The 21,865-nt window shown below is 38.6% G+C and overlaps 2 protein-coding genes across 2 annotated transcripts in view; both read right to left on the bottom strand.

The window, feature by feature from the left end:
* The window catches only part of LOC134741942 (brahma-associated protein of 60 kDa), a 389,674-nt gene that overhangs the window by 240,053 nt on the left and 127,756 nt on the right, over nt 1–21,865 (bottom strand). The gene's annotated exons all lie outside the window — the stretch shown is intronic.
* The window catches only part of LOC134741945 (beta-1,3-glucosyltransferase), a 48,961-nt gene that overhangs the window by 8,629 nt on the left and 18,467 nt on the right, over nt 1–21,865 (bottom strand). The gene's annotated exons all lie outside the window — the stretch shown is intronic.

The following is a 21,865-nucleotide window of genomic DNA, read 5'->3' as shown; positions in this document are numbered from 1 at the left end:
GTACGGGGCGACCAACCGGTCTCTTAGCTTCGGCAATCTGTCCGAGCATGACTTCACGTCATATAACATACATATTCTTGATAATCCCGATTTATCGAAAACAGTACAGGTTATGAAAATTTGACAATCGGTCTCATTTTCATCAGATGATGTTGATCCCTGGCGAAATAGGGAACTAAAATATCTATTATAAATATTGTCAACTTTGTCGTGATGCCGATATCGTCTTGTTACAAGAGACTTGGCTCCTGGGACACGACCTGAGCCTTGTGCACAACATCGATGACAAGTTCAGCGGCTGTGCTACCACTTCCGTGGACACGTCGGCCGGGGTACTGCGCGGACGGCCGTACGGCGGCTTGGCTATATTATGGCGAACGTCGGTTTTCTCCAACGTAACAAGAATAGAGTGCGACAACGATAGGATATTGGCAATAAAAATTGATTATAGTAGTATAAGTTTTAGTATTTTTAATGTGTATATGCCCTGCGACAGTCATGATAACTTAATGGATTTCACGAGCTGCTTGGCCAATGTAAGTGCAGCCATCGAGGAGAGTGATGTCGCGGCTGTTTATATCATAGGCGATTTCAACGCTCATCCCAGTGCTGCCTTTGGACGGGAGTTAAGCGACTTTTGTTCTGAGCAGCAATGGGAATGTGCGGACATAAATATCCTAGGTGTCAACTCCGATACCTATACGTATTTAAGCGAAGCGAATGGCTCTCGTCGGTGGTTGGACCATTGCGTAACCACTACGGCCGCATGGAGGACGATACAATCTGTTTGGGTAGGTAATGATGTTTCCTGGTCAGATCATTTTCCGTTATTCATTCGCCTAAACTTAAAAATTATATGTAACACTACGGCGGCTACACATAATGTAAATGGTCTAAAAAGTATATTGTGGGGTCAAAGGGACATAGAACAAATAAATAAATATGGTAAATATTGTTATGAACATTTAAAACGCATTGACTATTGTAAAAATGGACAGAATTTAGATAGTACAGTAATGATTTCCGAATTATATAACAATATTATCGATATTATGCAGACCGCTGCTACCGTAAGCTACTGTTCGCGTGCAGGTGCACGGAAAAAGGGCAGACAGATCGCCGGGTGGAACTACCACGTCAAACATAGCCATCTTATCGCTAGAATGTATTTTAATCACTGGGTAGACTGCGGGAAACCGCGCTCGGGTGACGTTTATAATAGCATGACAGAAAGTAGGAAGGTTTTCAAATATAAATTAAAATGGTGTCAGGATAATGAAGAGTCAATTAAAATGAATATTTTAGCTTTAAATAGAAAATGTAACAATTTTTCGAAATTTTGGAAAAATACTAAAGCTTTAGATTATAAGTCAAAACTGCCTTTAAGTATAAATAACATCAATGACCCTAAAGAAATAGCCAACCAGTTTGCGCGTCACTTTAAAGTAGACCCGCCATCCGACGTCGACAATGCGCCCGCTCCCCCCCGCCCTGTCCGGGGGACCTCCCCTGCTCCAACCGAGATGAGTCAGTTTACTCCAAAGGATGTCGCGGATGTTGTTAAACGTATGAAGAGAGGCAAGTCTCCGGGACACGACGGGTTGAGCGTGGAGCATTTACTATATGCTAGCGATGAAATGCCGAGAGTACTGGCTATCTTATTTAATCTGTGTATCCAGTTTAGCTACCTACCTGAAGCACTAATGAAAACTATAGTGGTCCCTATAGTCAAAAATAAAAGCGGTGATCTGTCTGACCTGAAAAATTATAGGCCAATATCCCTGGGCACAATAATTGGTAAAGTGCTTGAGAGGTTGTTGCAGCCCGAACTGACGAAAAACATAAGGTTGAATGACGCGCAGTTTGGTTTTCGTGCCGGCCTATCGACCGAGTCCGCGATACTTAGTCTCAAAACGGTAGTTAACTACTACATCAGTAAACATACATCTGTGTATGCATGTTTTCTAGACCTGAGCCGTGCCTTCGACCTAGTAAATTACGAACTACTGTGGACTAAGCTCTTGGGATCAAACGTGCCGGTAGACACGGTCAATGTTCTTAGGTATTGGTACGAAAACCAAACAAACAACGTGAAATGGGGCGATACCCTCTCTAACGATTATAGGCTAGAGTGTGGTGTACGTCAAGGGGGCATAACTTCTCCGGACCTATTTTGCCTCTACGTTAATGGTCTGATTGAGGAGCTGAGAGGTACCAGGACGGGTTGCCATGTTGCTAACATATGCGTTAACAACCTGAGCTATGCCGATGATATGGTGCTTCTCAGCCCCTCAAGCCAGGGTATCCAAAAATTGCTTACTATCTGCGAAACATTCTCAAAACAGCATTATCTAAAATATAATATTTTAAAAACAGAACTGCTCGTTTTCAGATACGGCAAGGGTCCGGAGGTAGTTCCGCCAGTTTATTTGAATGGTTCACCGGTTCGGGTCGTAGCATCTTTCAAGTACTTAGGCCATTTTCTAACGGAGAACCTTCGCGACGACATGGACATGGAGCGAGAGCGCCGCGCGCTCGCGGTCCGCTGTAACATGCTGTCGCGAAGATTCTCCAAGTGCACCACTGACGTAAAAATTACTTTGTTTAGGGCATTCTGTCAGTGCTTTTATACATGCTCACTTTGGTGTAACTACACCAAACGCTCATATAACGCGCTTCGGGTTCAGTATAACGATGCGTTCAGAATACTCATGAAACAACCTCGTTACTGCAGTGCTAAGACCATGTTTGCTAATGCGGGAGTACCTGATTTTTATGCAATCATGAGGTCCCGCATAGCTTCGGTCTGGGCAAACGTATGGCAAAACTCGCAGCAAAATGATATTCTGGCGCTGTTTACTGTAAACCCGAGCAATAACATCCTAAAACACTGGACGGCCGTGCACCTGAACCAAAATGGTAAATAATAATTATGTACTTATTTAAGGTATAATTTAACAAAGGATCTATTTATAGCTTCCGCATCATTGTATTGTATTGTATTTTTAAGTTTTATGTTACCTTATTTTATTTTACTGTATGAGTTTAAAACTTGAAATAAACAATATTATTATTATTATTATTATTATTATTATTATTATAATATTCACATCTAGAGTGATTTAGGTATTTTTATAGAACACGAGCTTTCCCTCGTGAGACGTGTTTTTTGCCTTAAGCTTATTTCTAAATTTTAATGCTAGATGTATCAGATTCCATTTCATGCAAATAACATTATTGACACCGCTGATAAAGTATCTACGGGCCGTATGCCAATTTGTGTGACGTTAGATATTAGATACCTCAAATGGACTATCCGTGTCAGATTGTCAGATTACGCCGCGTCGGCTCTAACCGATTTATCATAATCTGACGCTAACCTAGGGTTCCCGTAAGCACAGACTTAGGGTTGTTACAAGTCCGTGGTGGAATGTTATCGATCCCAGTGCGCCCTCAAGAACGGCAAAGAGGGTGAAACGCCGGAGTGGCTTTAGTGGGTAGGACCAATTCTCCCCCCCCTCTCGCCAAGAGAGGGAAAAGGAGCGGCGAGTCCCACACACCATGCGTAAGGAAAAAAAAGGGGTGTTACAAGTAGAGCGCTAAAGTAGAGGGATTGCTCGCTTAATTTATTGACCTTTATACCAACTAGAATAGTATATTTCTTACAAAATTATCTTAAGTAAGTTAAGCCTGACCAGGAATATATGATCACGCGCCATGTTGCGGAATTTCACTGAAACTAATTTTTTCATACTATACTGAACTGTCACAGCCTATACATGAGAATGAACAGCGCCCTCTTGACAATGATCATATATTACTGGTCAGGCTTTATAAGAAATACAATGACATACAAAAGTACCTTAAGAGTCCCCGGCAAGCTCGGCCGAATTGCACCTTCCCATACAAACGTAGTTCCGCTCTCATTTTAAAATTACGTGTTGGATTGTAATGAAACTGCACATACAATGGCATGAGGTATATCTAGGTCTGTAATTCGTTTATACAGCTCCAGTTTATAAAATAAAACAAACGAAATAGAGCAAAAACAAGTTTTGTATGAAAAACAAATTCGCTGTATTTTTTACTATGATATCTGAAGCTACATAAACTAAATACAGACATAGATATACATTATTCTATTGTAAGAACAAAGTTTCAGAGCAATCTAACCAGTCGTTTTAAAATGAGAGCGGAACTACGTTTGTATGGAGAACCGAGCTTACCGGGGACCCTTAATAAGATATTTTTGCGCACTTAATTGATACATTACGGTAGAAACGGTATACACAGTACAGTACTTGGCCAGGCGCCCAGATGGAATGCGGAACCAAAAAAAGCGTATCATATCTGTTAGTTGGCAACCCTGGATTGGCAGCTTACTCGATATTGACAAGTGATGTGGGTGACTGTGCTACATTGCGATGACTCGACGATAATCATTGTTGCGCGCCCTTTGTTTGTACACGATTAGATACATTAAGTGCACACAATACTTAATAAATGAATAGGGAATATTACGCGAAGCTCTGAGTAGGGGGCGCCACTACCACAATCTGAGGGTCTATTACGAAACAAGAAAATCGAAATTTTCATGGTCATCTTTTCCAGATTACGATTTTTACCATTCGCAATTTGTACCATTTTATTTTTTCTCAATAACTTCCTTTCCCGAAAGCATTTCTAACCATTCGCATATTTTCTTTCGCATACACAAAACGATAAAACATGTTTTGTATCAAAGACGTACGTAAGTAACTGAAATCCATTTACGAATGGTTGCATATAGTAAATTTACCTGCCGCCTAACGATTTGCCGACTGCCGTGCTGTTTATTCGCCAAATAAACGTCCCGCCCAAAATATACGATCACGTAATGCCATATCGCAAAACACGGCCTAACGATTACTTAAAATGCACCGAATTATCAAGAAACATTCATCTTTCGGGCCATATATTCCGCCTCGAGACACTGTAAAGCAGCCGAAATGCGATTTTAATGTGTCGCGACTCAGGAACAAAATTCACAAACTTGAACGCTACAGGTCCAGAGTAAATGTGAACACCGAATACATACAATTGTCGTGATTTCAGAGGTCTACTTATACTAGAGGAATGTTAGAAATTTAGTAGAAAATGTTTTGTGAATTGTTAGACAGGTGATCGCCAAACCTACATTATTCATGCTTCATGCCTCTTCTCCGGGGCATTGGTTTGATTCGGGAATCCGTAGATAGCACATACTCGTACTATACATGTTACCGAATGCAAGCGAACGCTCATGGGGACCACTACAAATAGAACAAATGGACCAAGTTACTTACTATAGTTAACTACTAGCGGCCAAACCGACCAAGTGCGTGTCGGACTCGCGCATGAAGGGTTCCGTACCATTACGCAAAAAAACGGCAAAGAAATCACGTTTGTTGTATGGGAGCCCCACTTAGATATTTATTTTATTTTGTTTTTAGTATTTGTTGTTATAGCGGCAACAGAAATACATCATCTGTGAAAATTTCAACTGTCTAGCTATCACGGTTCATGAGATACAGCCTGGTGACAGACGGACAGACAGACAGACAGCGGAGTCTTAGTAATAGGGTCCTTTTTCTACCCTTTGGGTACGGAACCCTAAAAAACAATAACTATTTCACTTGGTCACGGCATCACGCGTGAACGGGTGGACCAATTTAGTTAATTCTTTTTTTGTTGTTTGTTAAATATTGTCAGGAGAAAATTCTTATGAAAGAAAAAATAACTACGAAAAAAATATAGATAATAGATATAGGTGAAATGGTGAAATGAAACGAAGTTCGCCGGGTCATCTAGTCGAAAACAATTAAACTGTTACGGAACGGTTTAGGTGTCTTTACTATCTGACAACGCATATATGGATATGCGTTGTCAGATAGTAAAGACATCTAAACATTGAATGCGGACACACACACCGCTCCGGTGTGCGAGCGGGACATATAAATCTGTCTCGCCCACACAGATGGAGCGGCGTTAGGCCCCTCAATGTGACAACTGCGTAAGGCTGCATGTCCATTGGAGCTGAGCGAGGCAGCGGAGTGGAGAGCCTCCACCAATAGAATTGCATAAAATCTCCGCTCCTCATTAATTGGTGGATTTTAACCTTGCTGACCGCTCCACTGCCTCGCTCCGCTTCAGTGGGCAGGCGCTGCCTTTCACTGAAGCGGAGATGAGAGGAGACGTGAGAAGATCAAGCATGAATTATAATCTACCTCTTTTCCGCTCCGCCTCAAAGCCAGCCAGCAAGTTCATTGGTTCGTCTGAACGTTCGACTCAAAGATGTTGAAATTTCAACCCATCTTGATAGCTCAGCTTTTATGAGTCGTTTTAATGGAATATCGCGATTTATGCGAGTTCGAGTGTGAGCTTTAGCGGATGATCTGCATTTTTATAAGACGGTAAACTGATTTGAACGATCCGTTAGTATTAAATTGGGGTGGGTATCTGAAAAATTGGGAATATAAATGGATAACTGATAGAAGCTTTATTTATTTGTTTGGGCTTTTTTGCACAAATACCTACGAGTAAATGGAGGATTTGATGAAGCAGATATTAAAAGAATCACTTTATTTACGTCAGTTGTATTTCAAAGCAATTATCGTATACCTGCACCTGCAACACCAGAGAGTTTGCAAGTGCGTTGGTGGCCTTTAAGATGGGAGTACCTATGCTCTTTTTTGAATGTTTGAAGGTTGTATCGTTGCGGAAATACCGCGGGCGATAGTCCATGCCACATTTTGGCTATGCGAGGCAGGTAGTTTGAGACTGTCAACCATCTAACGCAGCGTACTACGTAGGCGAACAACACGCGAACGCGAAGTGAAGCGATGCGGCGCGGGGTGAATCAATCCTTTGATACCTAATATACCTATAGTGTCCTACGTGGGCGATCTCGTTGCGAACGCGAACGCCGTGGACCCGCCGCGCCGCGCCGCGCCGCGCCGCGTTCGCGAGTTGTTCGCTTACGTAAGACGCAGCGTAAGTGGTAAGTGGTAAGATTGAAATGGTGTCGCGTAGAGCGATGGCGGAAAGAAGTTAGTCCGAACAATTCCTCAGAGCACATACCTAAGGGTGGACATGTGTTTAATATTCTTTCATATAGGTACATATGTGTAACCACAGTAAAAATAAGTAAATATGACGAAAAAAAAAAGGTAGCAATCTACTTTTATACAAATTTAGGTTTTAAGTAGGTTTAATAGCAAATTTAAACCTATCAAAAAGATCCATTGATACTGCCTAGTGCCTACATAAAAAGCAAAGTAAAAGCCCCATAAACCACTCCGATATTTAAAAGGCAATATAAAACGGTTTATTAATGGACAACAATCCGCACTTCGCCACTGTCGTGAATAATTTGTACGGAGTGGCGGCGAAAGAGTGCCATTTTATTTGCCAATTCGCGTCGATGTTTTAGCAAAATGCAGGGTAATATTCTAATTAATCTATACGAATGTATAATGTAGTATTCTTTTATATTATAAGACTATTAGTTTAAGTAACAATCATTATGCGAAACATTTATTTCATTATAATTTCATTTTTACGCTTGGAGAGGCTTTACATTAATGCCAAGGCCAAATTTAATGTATTTAACCCTAGAGACTACACATCTCTAACTATATATTGTAGTAATTATTTTATTATGGCTGTTGTACTTATAAATGTTGCATTTTTCGTGACGTCACTGTTGGGGAGCCCAAGAGGGGATTTTTGAAGTTACTCGAGCGCGTCAGATTAAGATATGAGTGATATTTTGCTACCCCGTCCTTTATCAGGATTGTGAGCCCAATGGATTAGGGGGAATCGAGAAATGATCGTCCAGGAATTATCACGATTGTTAGATCTTCAGACTTTTGTCAGGATATTCCATATTTTCACATGGTAACCCTATGTTCAAAGCTGTTCCGCAAGATACATAAAAGTGAAATAAAATAAACGAAAGAAATAACTCTGCGAACAGCGAATCAAGAATAACTGTCGGTATTAACATAGCTTGCGAGTCGCATGCACAACAGCATCGAACGGACTATATAATAGACGAAGCTATCGGTACATTTTTGGCGTACAGACCACTGAATAAAAAAGCTTTGAGCCTCAACGAAAACATTTTTGACTTCGAAGAACGGTCTGACACATATCACTGAAAGTTATCCCTTCTCGATAAATATACCCCGCCTGCAGTTTTTAATATTACCCAATCCTCAACAAAAAAAAAAACAAATCCTGCTATTTAAAAAAATCATTGTTAATAAGCTTTGATTGGCTAAAATTATTGTCCCGTTGACTCACCCGCGCTCGACCAGCGTTTTGAATATCATTCTAGAACACTCTGTTATCTTCAAGTTGGGGAATGATTCGGAATTAAAAGGACTTATGTTCATACAATCAAATACACATTTAGGTAATCATTATTAGACCTTAACCCTTCGATATAAGGTACATTACTAGTCAGGTTGCGGCAGTAAGAAATGCTGGCGCTTACGCTCTTTTGTTTATCGTGGCTGAACTACGCTGTGATAAAAGTCGAAAGTCGATGCATTTGAATCTTTATTTGAAACTGAAGTATTCGTACTTTAGAGGTTTGAGACAGTATTTTATTGAGAGCTTTGTATTGTTAAACAACAATTCTTGAGGAAGCCAGTCGATATTATATCAGAAGATTTGGAACCCTTCCTATTCCTACTAATTTTATATGTAAATGTGAAAGTAACTCTATCATTACCCCTACATGTATGGAGATAGTTCGCGATAATATTGAAGACTAGCATCGTTTTTATCACGGAAATCACCATTCAACGCAGACAAAATCGCGGGCAGAAATGAGTGTAAGAGTGTAACTGAAACAAAACTTGGTGGCCCTTGAGATGATTGTAAACTCAGCAAATTAAAATCCTGAACAACCATGGATAGGCTTTAAAATCAAAAATGGGAGAAATTTATTATTATAAGATTTAACATGGTTAGACTTCCTTTTTAGGGTTCCGTACCAAAAAGGTACAAAAGGAACCCTAGGTCAGAAGGAAGGTGCGGCTAGGTCCTTCCGTGCGTCCGACCGTCTGTCTCATCGCTAAATATCTCGAGAACTGCTTAAGCTATCCAATTCAAATTCGGAATAGTCATGATCAACGCTATTTGACATGGCTGAACTTTCGCGCTATCGTCCTAAACGTCCTAAATGTTAAATTTCAGATAGACCAGTAAACAGATAAAGAGTAAACCAGGATCTATAGAACTGTGTCGTATGTGATAGATTATATTGTTAACAATAGCTTTCTATAACTATTTCCCCTATTAGCTAACATATGCGTAATTTTTAGAACGCTATTTGATTTCTGAAGATTGTAGTGGTGTTCATAGGCTTCAACACACTTGATGTTGCCAGGTTGAAAAGCGGTGCAGTTACCCCAAAGGTACCAAAAGTCAAACTTTCTTCTAACAACTATGCTACTATAGGTACATATGTAGTTAAAAAGATCTTGGTCTAAGGTGGATTACAACACTTCGGAATCTTATTCTTGATACTTTTATCAGACACACTGTCAAACTAGCGTAGCATACGTTCTACCCACGCGGGCTACGCGATACTAAAAGCAGTAAAAGCATACAGACTGGGAGATCCCGAGGGCTCAGAATTATTGATGACGTTCGGCGACCTCCTAAATCCTTTTCGAGCTTAAAAGTTTTGACATAACCAGGCTATCAGCACGGCATCGACATATCATCTGAGATCACTAGCGAAAATAGAAAAGTTGTCACTTATGTTGCATGTTGCATGCCCGTTGATAAGTAGGTAGTAGATATGTTGTCGTGTCAAGCTCAATAGTGCATCTATTTCTATTCATGCGAGCTGCGCGATACTAAAAGGATACAGGTTGGGAGATCCCTAGGGCTCAGAATTATTGATAGCGTTCGGCGATATCCTTTTCGGGCTTAAAAGTTTTGACATAGCCTAGCTATCAGCAGGACATAGCTAAGCGCATTGGCAAATACGAAATGGTAATGTTGAACTAGGTATAATTTGCATATCCGCTGATATGCAAGTAGTTATAGTTGGTCAAGCAAATCTTGTCAGTAAATAAGAACAAAAAAAAACTACACTCATCCCCTTCTTCTGGGCGCCAGCACCAGTGCAACACAAAGACAGTATGACTCTCTGCGTCTACGCCCGAAATGAGACAGTCCCTTGACAAACTATAAGTTCGTCAAAGTTTTTGGCACCACCAATGTAGTGCCAATGCACTACATGACTGTGGCGCGTGTCTGGCAATGGGACACATTAGTTATTTGACAGTTGACAGCTGTCAAATAGTATAAAGACATTCGCACATAGTTAATAGCTCAGTTATTTTTATTTGAAGCTTAGCATATCCCGTTGCCGGACAAAGTACAATTTGTCCACTGATCTCGATCTAGTGTTTCTGACCAGGGTTTCAAGGAGGAATCCAGTTAGTTTTTTCTTCCATCACCGGCAGGTTCTGCTAGATTTCCGATTTTAGTTTTCCGGTTTTCCATCCGTAGTAATATTAGGGATTTAATCAATGTTATCGTGTGTTAAGGACTTATAAATTCCTTAGTGAAACTGAAAAGAGAGTGATATTAAAAAAAATGGTGATACTTTGGATCTATTGGTTGGATCCCGCGGCCAAGGTGTTCACAAATATTTGAACAGTCCTAGGCCGCTCCGACATATCTTACGGCAACTGTTATTTAAAACCAAACATGAGACTCCTCCTTTAGTATAGTAGTAGTAAAAACACTTTATTGTACAAAAAGAAACAAACTGGAAAAAACACATCATTTGTACACAGGCGAACTTATCCCTTTCAGGGATCTCTAGTTCTATGTCTAGTCTTCTTTAGTTTCAGGTACACAAGAGATATTTTTTCTTTTCTTTCTGTTTGTGCCTGAGCTGTCTGTTAAAGTATCTGATTATTCATACCCATACTCGTACACGCTCGAGTCTAGTAGTTCTAGTACCCTCTAAAAATTGGCAAAGATCCCAAAAAAGGCTAATTAAACAGCTACCATTTGTCTTGTACACACAATTTAACGCCTATAAATTCTTAAACCCGTAAAGCCGCATTTAAGCGATGTCGCCGAGTGGCATCAATAATTCCACGCCCGAGGGACGGGACCGGTCCCGCGCTTTTAGTACCCGTCTGCTGCATATGTTATACTTCAAACTAAAGATTTTACTCTGGAATACGTTCTTAACGTTCCATCATATTAAGACAGAGATACCCAGCTGGGTTCTACGAGTATATAGTTTTTATTTACATTGAATAAGTTATAATGATGAATCATCTGTTTTGTATTAGTTTTTCTTTCTTACACATTTGTTCTGTTGTCCTTTCTAGACTGTATCATGTACCTTAGTTTCTATTATAAATATCTCAGTGTATTATTAGTTCGCTGTAAATAAAATACTTCTTGAAAAACAAACCGCTAGGATTCCATTCGGCTATTTGGTTGCAGATTTCAGGATATAACATGGTGTGGCTGATGTCACACAACTAGAATGTCACATAACTTGGAGACTTACACACAGTACACTACACACGGGTCATTTACCTACTGTCTTAATATTTAATCAAGTAATTATCACACGACATGCACATATAATCACACTTTACACAGTACATTTCATTCCGCTTACGTAAGCACATCGTATATACCTATATATTATCTGTTGTGACCGGTTCCGGCAGAAAATCAGTGCTTTGCTCCAAAGAGCGAAGCGTATCACTGAGCCGTGACCCTTTTGTCCTGCTGCAACGCACACAGTTTGCACATAATTTTACACCATTTCTGTTTCATTTTTATTAGGGTATTTTCGTTATAATTTTATTTCTTTGTTAGTGTAAGTAGTAATTAGTATTTTTTTTTCTTCTGATGTGTTTGTAAATTAATATTGTGTGTAATTGCAGCTGTACAAATAAATCATTTATCTATCTATCTATCTATCTATCTGTAATGCTGTGTATATGTAATATTTTTTGAATCAATAAAATAAAAATAAAATAAAATAATCTGTTACTGATTCTAACTTTTGCATATTTCTTTCACAAATTTAGCGCTTTGTTTTCGAGTGACATCAATAATTTCGAAGTCCAAAGACGAGTTGAGCCTGGAACAAAAACCTAGTATGGGTTCTATTCAGTATCTAATTCGCTGGTGGACGCGCTTTTATTATCATGTGTGCTTTATGTTTTTGAGAAAAAAATTGGATGAGATAACATAGTTGATGAAATGAACCTAATTTGCACTGATTCGACGCGAATCAAGACGCGAGAGTTTAAAGTGTTATAACCATACTTATTATATTTATTGAAATATATTTACATATTTCTATTATAAATATCTCAGTGTATTATTAGTTCGCTGTAAATAAAATACTTCTTGAAAAACAAACCGCTAGGATTCCATTCGGCTATTTGGTTGCAGATTTCAGGATATAACATGGTGTGGCTGATGTCACACAACTAGAATGTCACATAACTTGGAGACTTACACACAGTACACTACACACGGGTCATTTACCTACTGTCTTAATATTTAATCAAGTAATTATCACACGACATGCACATATAATCACACTTTACACAGTACATTTCATTCCGCTTACGTAAGCACATCGTATATACCTATATATTATCTGTTGTGACCGGTTCCGGCAGAAAATCAGTGCTTTGCTCCAAAGAGCGAAGCGTATCACTGAGCCGTGACCCTTTTGTCCTGCTGCAACGCACACAGTTTGCACATAATTTTACACCATTTCTGTTTCATTTTTATTAGGGTATTTTCGTTATAATTTTATTTCTTTGTTAGTGTAAGTAGTAATTAGTATTTTTTTTTCTTCTGATGTGTTTGTAAATTAATATTGTGTGTAATTGCAGCTGTACAAATAAATCATTTATCTATCTATCTATCTATCTATCTGTAATGCTGTGTATATGTAATATTTTTTGAATCAATAAAATAAAAATAAAATAAAATAATCTGTTACTGATTCTAACTTTTGCATATTTCTTTCACAAATTTAGCGCTTTGTTTTCGAGTGACATCAATAATTTCGAAGTCCAAAGACGAGTTGAGCCTGGAACAAAAACCTAGTATGGGTTCTATTCAGTATCTAATTCGCTGGTGGACGCGCTTTTATTATCATGTGTGCTTTATGTTTTTGAGAAAAAAATTGGATGAGATAACATAGTTGATGAAATGAACCTAATTTGCACTGATTCGACGCGAATCAAGACGCGAGAGTTTAAAGTGTTATAACCATACTTATTATATTTATTGAAATATATTTACATTTTGTTATAAATGTTACAGAAAGGCGTTGCCGCCGAGTGGCATCAATAATTCCAGGGCCTCGAGGTGGGACCGGCCCGGGCGGTATTAACACCGTCTAATTCTGAGAGTCTTGTACTTTAATTTGTCGAACTTACTGTATTTGAATTAAAACGAAGTTCTCAGCACCGCTTTCGCTCAGCTAGTAGCGATACATTTTAATTAGGGTATAATATAATAATAAAGTAGGATGACGTGAAAGGCGAGAAGGACAAGTCCAGTAATAAGTACCTAGACTTGGCTCACGATATCCGTTCACTGGGCTGCTCACGGGACAACCACAATGTGACCATGTGGGATGTTGATTCGACGATCATTGTCCAGATAGTCGTTTCAGCGAACGGCCTGATAGCGAAGTCTCGACCACCATCTTGAGAGATTCTCGCTAGGTGGTTAGATCAAGGGTCTGATGCAGTCTTGGACACGGCGCGGATAGTCCGGCGGTTCCTCTCTCTGCGGCACAGACCACGGGCAGCTTAAGCCTTGCCCCGCTGCTGGCGGCACCCTAGGTTATTTTATAATATGTTTATAATTATTGTATTGTTTTTGTATTTATTTTTATATCCATACTAGCTTTTGCCAGCGACTTCGTCTGTGTGGAGTTAGTAATTTGGGTAGCTTATTTTTTATCCAATCTATAGCTGCTTTTTATCGATTCCCCATACAAACTTAACCCGCCCTCCCCCTTTTCACCCCCTTCAAGGATGACGTCTGAGATAAAAATTACCCTATATCCTTCCCCGGGACTCAAACTATCTCGATACCAAATTTCAACTAAATCGGTTCAGCGGTTTAAGCGTGAAGAGGTAACAGACAGACAGACAAACAGACAGACACACTTTCGATGATGATGATGATGGATATTATATGAAAACCTAACTTAAGAAGAATAATACAGATAAGTAAGATGAGAATGGCATCCTGGGTTTTATTTTTTATACAATATTAGTATGTGGTTTCAATAATCAAGAAGTTATTACGCACAAAATAAGCAAACATAAAAGTAACCGATAACAAATCGCATTGAACTTTGCGCATACCAAATAGAGGCGCTGATTTATCTTTGCGCCAACATTTTTTGCTACTTCGGTAAACATTCAAACGCACATGTGCGAGGTTTTTTGTAGGCAAAACCGATTGACGTAGATTATTCAGATCGATGGCGGATGGTGATCGAAGGTTAGTAAAAGCAAAGATTATAACTCCGTAATAGATGGATACAGTCTAAGGAAAAAACGTGCCTCGAAAATCAAGAAAATTTGATTCTCGTTCAGAGGGCGCTACTACCTTTGGCCTACTGTCGTATAGATGGCGTTGACGGTTTCGTTTGTTATTTAACAATTTTAACGCATATCAGTGAAAGAACATGGGTCAAAATCATAAAAATAATTAATGGAAATAAAAAAAAACATTTATCCATATCTAAATACATTTTATCGTATTTTTAAAAATATTTATTTTTAGTTTTAAAGTGTGTCGACAGATGGCAGTGAATTTACTGGGGTTACAAAATTTACTATGACAGTACCGCTCTAGTATAAGTTACTCTATGGTAAAAGCAAAGAGAATTAAGAAGAGAGTGCTCACTCCATACATCGGTTTTGTTACCAAAAAGACTATTATTTTCGTAGTCTACATCTAGCGTCGAGTAGCGGAACTATCAGTACTGCTACTTGACGCTAGATGTCACATGTGTCGCGACTGACGAAAAGTGTATTGCTCAACAATTTATAACTAATATTATAAGCAGAAGGAGTTGAAAATGGACTTCCGGTTAATCCGGTTATATTATTAGCTGAAAATCGTTGAGCATTAGACTTTCCGTTTGCCGCGACATCTATTGTAAAGTAGCAGTACTGAGAGTTCCGCTACTTGACGCATGATGTACTATATACTCGTAGTACTGTATGTATATACCAAATCGAGCTGGCATGCATGTACATGTACACATGTACCCGACAGTGTTACGGACAGTTTAATATTGTTTCCGGAAGACTTTTTTTTTTAATAAACTGATCGGCGATTGGCCCTAGTCACACCTGATGGAAAGTGAAGATAGGGCCTAAGATGGAGCTCACCGGTTCAGTAACAGCCTATTCACTCTTGTTCCAAATTTCTGCTTCCAAATTAATCATTCAAGGATTCTGATCGAGTATGCTCATTGTTTACCGAGCGCAAGTCAGTCAGTCAGTCAGTTCTCAGGTAAACAATTACAGCAACAGCCGAAAATTAAGTAACGAATATAAAATGAGTAACATTAAATTAAAGTTTTTTGATGGGGTATTTTATTGCGATAATAAATAAGTGCTTTTTGCATATAGATATTTCAAAAAACCACTTTTGCCATACTTTTCCTATTTACCCTGTTTAATGCTACTTTATGCCTTATAAAAGGTTGTCGCTACAAAAATCCCTAGTCTGATACAAATTTTCCGTCACCAGCCCCTTTTTTTCTGCGATTGGGACTAAAAGGCCGGCGGGCGAAGTATTATTTTTTTCCGACTGCTAAAAGTAAAATTATGTATTTTATGTGGTCGCATTTTTTTATTATTTGTCTTGTGAAAAAAAAAACGAAAAAATCATTACAGTTACTTTTTTTATATTTATTTTCCATTCATTCTTTATTTATTTGTGACTTTTTATGCCATTCGATTAAATAAATAAATTCATTCTTAAATATTGTCACTACAGAAAAACCTCAGTAGGAATGAAAATACCTTTTTAAGTAATACGAGACATGTTTTATTTTTAGCATTTGAGGCTGAGAGGCCCGCAGGCGGTCCATTAGCGCTAAACACTGATTATGGCCATCGTCTTTGTTATTTACTGTCTGCGTCCGATTAGTCTTCAAAAGAACTTAAAATACCTAATAATTATTCCTTACGTGTATTTTTGTAATGTTTTAATATGTATCTTTGTGTGTTATCTGTCGTGGCATCACCGAATGGGCCCTACGGATGACCAGCGCTGGCGTTTCGTGATGCACACTTGATGATTTCTTCTTTTCTTGCTGTTGTTGTCTGTACATGTTCGTACATGTTTGTATGTTGTGATCGTCACGAATAAATATATTTTATCTTATCTTAATTTCTTAAGTTTTGTTCTTATATAAGTACTGCAACATGTTCTTGCGATTGGATACAACAGTTGACGCAATATACGGCCGTAGTTAGGATTTTTATATTTCATACCATCGTCACAGGGCGGACACGCTATACATCAAAAATCACTTGCGTTTCTATGCGTGAACGGCACGTCTGTACACGCGGCATGCGTCATTGTGTGAGTGAGTTGCTTAAAAATAGTACTGAGCGGTCGGCAAACGGTCGTCAATCTACTGTCGCGGGGCGAGGTAATTCAAGTCGGGGCGGGGCGGTGCGTGGCCGTTCTGTATGATAATACTATTACTTATTCTGTGCCATCGTGGCTGTACAATTCGTTCACATTATACAATCAGTTTTATTAAATTTTGTTTACGTCTAAATAACGTGTTACTCATATAGCATTTTCAAAAATAACTGACCAATGGATATTTAAAGCAAGCATAATTTTAAAATTCGACGGCTTGCTAGGCTAGTAGTATAGTCGGTAGACTCGGAAGTAACTGTAATAGTGACCCTGCCTACGAGCAGGAGATCCTGGGTTCGAAATTGCGTGTTTATCACAAATCTTTGTTCCCGAGTTATGGATGGTTTTCTATTTACATAAGTACTAGTATATAACTATATATTATATATATTGTCGTCTAGTATCCACAACAGAAGCCTCATTTAGCTTACTGTGGGACTAGGTGGATATGTGTAAAATTATCCTATAAAATTAATAATAATCTAATTATCACACTGGCGCAGTCGGTAGGATAGCACCGTTCCACAGAGAGCAATTCAGAAATGATATAATCAATACCGGCTCTCAATTCATATCATACTGAAAGTTAAAAATACACCTGCAATTATGAATATACACCGCTGCATTGAAGATATTTAAAATTAAAAACACTGCAGAGCGAAATTTATTCCTACGTTACATTCGCTCTAACCAAACCACGCAAGTCAGACTTCAAGGGATATAGCAAGTCTGTGTAAAACGGGAGCATATTTATAGTGGTCCGTGAAGCGAATGGTCGATAAGTGATAAGAATATCGTGACAGGAATAATGGCCGAAAGTTTAATCGCGTTGACATACTGGCTACGGGCAGATTATACAGGTTTCTTTCGCATCAGCCTCCATACTATTACCACCACTTCTACACCTTTAACCGTTTACGTCAACTGTACCTTGTAAAGTAACCAGCATAATTATAAGTTTACTTCAAATCGCAGACTTTTTATTTGTCGTCGAGACCTGCACGGCGGCTACATATGGTAGTAAAAGAGTAGAAATTAAAAAGTGGCAACACTGTAGTGTCGTCCTGTTTTTCTAAGATTGATTTGAAAGGGACGATACTACAGTGTTGCCACTTTTTAATTTCTACTCTTTTTTGCCAGACTGTAGATCAGAGTCTAGCGTATAACAAAAAAAAACCGGCCAAGTGCGAGTCGGACTCGCGTTCCAAGGGTTCCGTACATTTCACAATTTAAACAATGTATTTTTTTATGTGAAACGTGAGTGAAATGTCTTTAAAAACCCCGTAGGGGTCGGATCAAAAACTAAGTAATTAAGTCCGACTCACGCTTGACTACACATTTCTAGTAGGTTTTCCTGTGATCTATAGGTAAAGATGTATTTTGTGTATTTTTTTTATTAGACCCAGTAGTTTCGGAGATAAAGGGGGGGGGGATGGTAATTTTTTGCCTATTTTCTTGAATAACTTCTAAATTGTTTATCCTAAAATTATAAAAAAAATATATTTGAGATTCCCATAATGAGCTTTTTCATTTGATATGTAACACGGTATAGTTTGAAAAACTTTATTTTTTAATTTTCTCATTTACCCCCCAAAAGTGGCCCCCGTGTTTAAAATTTATTTGTTTACGTTACATGTCACGTCAAATTTCAACTTAATTGGCTTTCAAATATTTGAGATTCCCATAATGAGCTCTTTCATTTGATATGTAATACGGTATAGTTTGAAAAACTTTATTTTTTAGTTTTCTCATTTAACCCCCAAAAGTGGCCCCCGTGTTTAAAATTTATTTGTTTACGTTACATGTCACGTCAAATTTCAACTTAATTGGTCTAGTAGTTTCGGAGAAAATAGGCTGTGACAGACGGACAGACAGACAGACAGACGCGCGAGTGATCCTATAAGGGTTCCGTTTTTTCCTTTTTAGGTACGGAACCCTAAAAAATACAATGTGTGTTTATGGTTGATCGATACTTGAATATTAAGCCCCAGCATTGTGCAGCAGTTACTTTTACCAATCCAATAGTAAACACAGAAACACTCTGTCGACTTTAAAAGTGTTTTTTACACTAATGAAGTATTCAATGTTTATTATAATAGTTCAATATTTATGTAAAGAGTGCGCTAAACATACTTTTAAGTATACAGATACCAACACTATTCCACAAAAAAAGAAAACCTGAAAATTTGCGAAAGTGACGCCATCTAGCGGGGTTTAAGCTTTGGGTAACCTAGTCGAACCACCTTAAGCCCCAGCATTGTGCAGCAGTTACTTTTACCAATCCAATAGTAAACACAGAAAAGCAGGAAACTGTGATTATACGTTCAAATTGCTTGTTTGAACGTTCGGTAACGATCCTGTAATTATGGAGAACAGGCAACTATTACCAGTATAGCCCTAATTTCAATACGCGATTTGCTATCAAATATTCATTCAGGGTTACCACTGTTGTGTGGATTACAATTATCGACTGTCTGAAACGTCTTTAGCTATACAATACAATAGTATTATCGTGATATAATAGACAGCTTTTGTACGGTACGATAATGAAGGTACGATATTGAAAAGCTTGATTATATCACTATTGTATACAATACTTTTTCTACGAATCATCAAAAATAATATTTTTTATACTAAAACCTAAATAATTAGGTTAGTATCTCAGTAGTACCACAGGGAGGACACGCTATACATCAAAAATCACTCGCGTTTCTACGTGTGAACGGCACGTCCGTACACGCGTCATGCGTCATAGTGTAAGTTGCTTAAAAATAGTACTGAGAGCACGCCAGAAGTCCGCCAGATTTCTGTCGCGGGGCGAGGTATTTCGAGTCGGGGCGGGGCGGTGCGTGGCCGTTCTGTATGATAATACTATTACTTATTCTGTGGTAGTACAAAAGACATCAACTCGTGCATAATATATGAATAGGTTTTACTCATGAAATAGTCGCGCGTTGGGTTCATTTCCACTGGACCGCGGCGCCACGTTATTGGTCAAATTCAGTATAGTTGACTAAACCGTTTCAAAATGAATATTATAGTTGGGAGCCCATACATGAAAAGTATAAAATTATAGTTTGGTATTGGGATTGGCACACCTCATTACAGAAAACAATACAAATAATTCAAAAAAGAAGAGGTTGGCTTGAAAGGAGAGGTTGGCTTGGCTATACGTACAGATGTTTCTGTCAAATCTATTCTGCGGAGAAATCTTTCAATGTTTGGCAGATAGATGTTAGGCACATATGGGACATTTTCTACGAAAAGGGACCTTATTGTCTATGGCGCTTACGCCGCACAGCGTCGCGCGGCATTGTATTTATATCGAAGCATCGTTTATAATGGCGTAAGCGCCATCGACAATAAGGTCCCTTTTTATAGAAAATACCACATATATGACTGTGCCTCATTCCCGCCATTTGTTGTGTATGTATTTTACCAATAAACCGAAGTTATTTAAATACACAATACACTAGTTTTTAATTTGGAGATAGCTGAAATATATAACATAAAAAAGACTGACACACCGCAGGCTAACAATCTAACAATGTTTACGAACATTTCAAACCATTTCAAGCTTGAGGACAGTTTAGAAAGGAATTCCCATTGACGTGAGTACCTAAATAAGGATTACTCAGAAGAATCCACTACGATTTTAACACCACACGCTCAACATCAAAGGTTTGATAGGATTTCTCGAGGAGCTGGATTGGCAGGACTAGCCCACCCTTCTGTCACGCTAACTAGGCGCCAGTCGTCGTCGAGTTTCGGAAAATCGCCCGAATTACAATATAATACAATACAACACCACGTTTAAACTAAACACTATGTGACACTTCTGGTTGGTTTTAAATGTATAAGCGAAAAAATACAATCACTGTGCAGTCTAAGTCACATACCTACTTCAAATGCTACTACTAGATTCCCTAATATCATAAAGGGGAAACCAATGATTTCAAAAGTAGCCCATTCATACAATTCCAACCGAACATTCTCGATAAGCAGCACAGGCGCCATCTGTAGTGTAGTATGCGTACTACCGGTTAAGTCGAGACTGTCGAGACATAATATATAAGCATAGAGTAACTTATACTAGAGCGGTACTGTCATAGTAAATTTTGTAACCCCAGTAAATTCACTGCCATCTGTCGACACACTTTAAAACTGAAAATAAATATTTATAAAAATACGATATAATGTATTTAAATATGGATAAATGATTTTTTTATTTGCATTAATTATTTTTATGATTTTGACCCATGTTCTTTCACTGATATGCGTTAAAATTTTTAAATAACAAACGAAACCGTCAACGCCATCTATACGACTGTAGGCCAAAGCTAGTAGCGCCCTCTGAACGAGAATCAAATTTTCTTGATTTTCGAGGCACGTTTTTTCCTTAGACTGTATCCATCTATTACGGAGTTATATCTATCTTTGATATAAGTCAATGGGGGAAACTCGGTGGCAACCCTACCAATCGCTAGTCCATATTGTATGAGGCGTGTAATAATCTTATTGTCTTCTAGACGTGGGTCGAGCCAGACATGGATTAAACTTAGACCTATTAAGGATTCTGAGAACTTAGACGTACTTGGAAGCACTAGGTCACGTAGGTCGCTTAATTCTATGCTATTACATAGGTATTACTAAGTGTTGGGGGGTTTAATGAGTGATGATAACGACAGTTTTCGAATTTGAGAAATTACGAGTCTTTTATTAGGAATATTTGAGGGACATGATTAGAATCAATTTTATCCAATAAACGCTTGTTTAATAATTAATTTATATTGGTAATGATTACTTGGTTGCTTAGCAATGATAATAATGAAAATGAAATGCTTTAGGTATCCTAATACAACGCGACAACGCGATTATCGTAAGTTCGCGCGAATTTTACTCGCGCGAACGCGTAATCAAACATATTAAACGCGTATAATCGCGTAGTCGCTTTGTATTAGGACGACCCCTTACGCAGCGTGCTACGTACGAAGCGAAGCGATGCGGCGCGGGGTGAATCTTTGATACCTTCTATAGGTATGTGTAGTGTCCTATGTGGTATGTGGGCGATCTCGTTGTGAACGCGAACGCCGTGAGCCCGCCTCGCTTCGCTTCGCGTTCGCGAGTTGTT

The sequence above is a fragment of the Cydia strobilella genome, chromosome 6, assembly GCF_947568885.1.
Source record: "Cydia strobilella chromosome 6, ilCydStro3.1, whole genome shotgun sequence".
NCBI lineage: Eukaryota > Metazoa > Arthropoda > Insecta > Lepidoptera > Tortricidae > Cydia > Cydia strobilella.
The sequence above is the reverse complement of the archived record's forward strand: the minus strand, read 5'-3'. Positions and strand labels throughout refer to the sequence as shown.